We start from the raw sequence: 4,802 nt of genomic DNA, 5'->3' as shown, positions 1-4,802 counted from the left end.
AAAAACCAAACACCACATGTTCTCACTCATATGTTGAACACTGAGAACACATGCATGCAGGGAGGGGAACATCACACACCAGGACCTGCCAGGGAGTGGGAAGCTAGGGGAGGGATATCATTAGGAGAAATCCCTAATGTAGATGACGGGTTGATGGGTGCAGAAAACCACCATGGCATGTGTATACCTATGTAACAACACTGCACATTCTACACACGCATCTGAGAACTTAAAGTATAATAATGATAAAATAAAACAAGAAAAAAACTTGAAAATATTTATAAAATATAACTGAAAATTGCTAGAATTATATAAGGATAATTTCTACATAAAGAAAATATATGGAAGTGGAGGAAAGGGACCACAAATAAAACAGAAAATAAATCTGGAGGGAAATGCTTGGTAAATTTACAAACAGCAATATACATATAAAACAGTGCTCAAGCAAAATGTAGATAAATCTGAAAAGCACAATTTTGAGTGAAAGAACACAGGCTACAAGTATTACGTACTATATGGCTTCATTTTTAGGAAGTACAAAACAAGTAAAATTGGCGTATCCATGTTGAAGTCAGGATAGTGGACCCTTGGCAATGGGTCATGGCTTTAACTAGACAGTAGTGATCTTCTCGGTTGCTTATAATATACTCTTTCTTAATTTGTGTTTTACTGTGTTCAGTTTCTGAAAATTCAGCAAACTAATCAATTCTGATCCATGTCCTTTTCTATGTATTATAATTTAAAAACAATATTTTAAATCAATCAGATGATCCTAGATTATGTTCAAATTCCAGCAAGATTCCAGAGAGCATCTTAAATTTCCATATAAAGTGTTCAAGAAGAAAACAAGTTTACTAGCCTTAAAAGTTTAGTATAAAAATTATAATTAGGGATTTCTGCCAAGATGGCCAAACAGAAACAGCTCCGGAGCAGAGTTCTCAGTGAGAGCAACACAGAAGGTGAGCAATCTCTGCATTTCCAACCAAGGTACCAGGTTCATTTTAATAGGACTGGTTGGACGGTAGATGTAGGCCAAGGAGGGCAAACTGAGGCAGGGCAGGGAGCTGCCCCACCTGGGAAATGCAACCGGGCAGAGGACTGGGGACTTCCCCTCCAGTACTCCTGTTCAGAAACTGCACTTCTATCATTGCATTTGCAACCCACAGACAAGGAGACCCCAACCAGGCTGAAAAGTGCTGTGAGTTACTAGCAAAGATCTGAGCAGCAGCTCCAGTTGATGCTGTGGGTTGTCAGCCCAGATCTGGGCAGATTTTTTGGACCAGTGGCGAGAGTGCCTGTGGGACAGAACTCCCCACTCCCCAGAAAGTGGAGGAGATGAAAGCAGGGAGCCAGGTAATACAGCTTGGCAGGTCCCACCCTGACAAAGACTAGCAAACTGAGGCCCTCTTGTTCGAGACTTTTGCAGCCAGCACATCAGTTTGAGTTCCATCCGGGTGATTGAGCTTGGTGGGGGGAAGGGCATCTGCCTTGGCTAATCTTACCAATGTAAACAAAAAACAGAGGAACCTTACACAGCAGTTGGACCCAGCCTGTGGCAGCCCAGCAGCGCTCCTACAGACAGACAGGGGACAGACAGTTCTCCTGGATAATATCCTGAAGAGTGTTTTCCAGCTTGGATTCATTCTCCCTGTCACATTCAGGTACACCAATCAAGCGTAGATTCGGTCTTTCAACATAATCCCATATTTCTTGGAGGCTTTGTTCTTTCTTTTCACTCTTTTTACTCTAATCTTGCCTTCTCATTTTATTTCATTGAGTTGATCTTCAATCTCTGATATTCTTTCTTCTGCTTGATTGATTTGGCTATTGAAATTTGTGTATGCTTTGCAAAGTTCTTGTGCTGTGTTTTTCAGCTCCATTAATTCATTTATGTTTTTCTCTAAGCTAGAATTATTCTAGTTAGCATTTCTTCTAACCATTTTTCAAGGTTTTTAGGTTTTTTGCATTGGATTAGAACATGTTCCTTTAGCTCAGAGAAGTTTATTATTCCTCAAGCAACTCCCTGACCCCTGCATAACCAAAAAGATATCACATAAAGGACAGCTCTGGCTGATAACTGGTGGGTACCCTTCTGGGACAAAGCTACCAGAGGAAAGGTCAGGCAGCTATACTTGCTGTGCTGCAGCCCCTCATGGGTGATTCCCAGGCAAGCAAGGTCTGGAATGGACTGCCAGCAGTCCTAAAGCAGAGGGGCCTGATTATTAGAAGGAAAATTAAAAAAAAAAAAAGAAATAGCTTCAACATCAACAGAAAGGACATCCACTCAGAGACCCCATCCAAAATCACGAACTTCAAAGATCAAAGATAGACAAATCCAGGAAGACAAGAAGAAACAAATGCAAAAAGGATGAAATCATCAAAGACCAGAATGCCTATCCTTTTCCAAGGGTTCACAACTCCTCACCAGCAAGAGAACAAAACAGGATAGAGCATGAGTTTGATGAATTGACAGAAGCAGACTTCAGACAGTGGGTAATAAAAAACTTCTCCAAGCTAAAGGAACATGTTCTAACCCAATGCAAAGAAACTAAAAACCTTGAAAAAAGGTTAGATGAAATGCTAACTAGAATAACCAGCTTAGAGAAGAACATAAACGAATTGATGGAGCTGAAAAACACAGCACAAGAACTTCACAAAGAATTCATAAGTTTCAATAGTGAAATTGATCAAGCAGAAAAAGGAATATCAGAGATTGAAAATCAACTCAATGAAATAAAGTGAGAAGGCAAGAATAGAGAAAAAAGTGAAAAGAAAAGAACAAAGTCTCCAAGAAATATGGGATTATGTGAAAAGACCTAATCAACATTTGATTGGTGTGCCTGAACGTGATGGGGAGAATGAATCAAAGCTGGAAAACACTCTGCAGGATATTATCCAGAACTTTCCCAGCCTAGCAAGGCAGGCCAACATTCAAATCCAGGAAATTCAGAAAACACCACAAAGATACTCATCAAGAAGAGCAACCCCAAGGCACTTAATTGTCAGATTCACCAGGGTTGAAATGAAGGAAAAAAATGCTAAGGGCAGCCAGAGAGAAAGGTCGGGTCACCCACAAAGGAAAGCTCATCAGACTCAAAGCAGATCTCTCAGCAGAAACCCTAAAAGCCAGAAGAGAGTGGGGGCCAATAGGTAACATCCTTAAAGAAAAACTTTCAAGCCAGAATCTCATATCCAGCCAAACTAAGCTTCATACATGAAGGAGAAATAAATTCCTTTACAGACAAATAATTGCTGAGAGATTTCATTAACACCAGACCTGCCTTATAAGAGCTCCTGAAAGAAGCACTAAACATGGGAATAAACAACCAGTACCAGTGACTGCAAAAACATACCAACTCATAAAGACCAAAAACGCAATAAAGAATCTGCATCAACTAACAGGAAAAACAACCAGCCAGTAACAAACCGGCAGGATCAAATTCACATACAACAATATTAATGTTAAACATAAATGGTCTAAATGCATCAATCAAAAGACACAGACTGGCAAACTGGATAAAAAGTCAAGTTCTATCAGTGTACTGTATTCAGGAGACCCATCTCATATGCAAAGATACACATAGACTCAAAATAAAGGGATGGAAGATTTACCAAGCAAATGGAGAGCAAAGAAAAGAAGAGGTTGCAATCCTAGTCTATGATAAAATGGACTTTAAACCAACAAAGATCAAAAGAGGCAAAGAAGGGCATTACATAATGGTAAAAGGATCAATGCAACAAGACCTAACTAACCTAAATATAAATGCACCTGATACAGGAGTACCCAGATACATAAAGCAAGGTATCAACAACCTACAAAGAGACTTAGCCTCCCAAACAATAATACTGGGAGACTTTAACACTCCACTGTCAATATTGGATCAATGAGAAGAAAATTAATAAGGATATCCAGGACTTGAACTCAGATCTGGACCAAACAGACCTAATAGTCATCTACAGAACGCTCCACCCCAAATCCACAGAATATACATTCTTCTCAGCACCACATCACGCTTACTCTAAAATTGACCACATAATTGGAAGTAAATCACTCCTGAGCAAATCCAAAAGAATGGAAATCTTAACAGTCTCTCAGACCACAGCGCAATCAAATTATAACTCAGGATTAAGAAACTCACTCAAAACTGCACAACTACATGGAAACTGAACAACCTGCTCCCAAATGACTACTAGATAAATAATGAAATGAAGGCAGAAATAAAGATGTTCTTCAAAACTAATAAGAACAAAGACACAATGTACCAGAATCTCTGGGACACATTTAAAGCAGAGTCTAGAGGGAAATTTATAGCACTGAGTTCCCAAATGAGAAGCAAGGAAAGATCTAAAATCAACACTCTATTGTCAAAATTTAAAGAGCTAGAGGAGTAAGATCCAAGAAATTCAAAAGCTAGCAAAAGACCAGAAATAACTAAGATCAGAGCAGATGGAGACATAAGAAAACCTTCAAAAAAAAAACCCCAATAAATCCAGGAGCTGGTTTTTGAAAAGATTAACAAAATAGATAGATCCCTAGCCAGACTACTAAAAGATAAAAGAGAGAATAGAATACATGCAATAAAAAATGATAAGGGGGTATCACCACCGATTCCAAAGAAATACAAAGTACTATCAGAGATTACTAGAAACAACTCTATGCACATAAACCAGTACATCTGGAAGAAATGGATAAATACCTGGTCACTTACACCCTCTCATGACTAACCCAGGAAGAAGTTGAATCCCTAAATAGACAAATAACAAGGTCTGAAGTAGAAGCAGCAATTAATAGCCTACCAACC

The sequence above is a fragment of the Callithrix jacchus genome, chromosome X (genome assembly GCF_049354715.1).
Source record: "Callithrix jacchus isolate 240 chromosome X, calJac240_pri, whole genome shotgun sequence".
Lineage (NCBI taxonomy): Eukaryota > Metazoa > Chordata > Mammalia > Primates > Cebidae > Callithrix > Callithrix jacchus.
Note: the sequence above shows the minus strand (reverse complement) of the source record.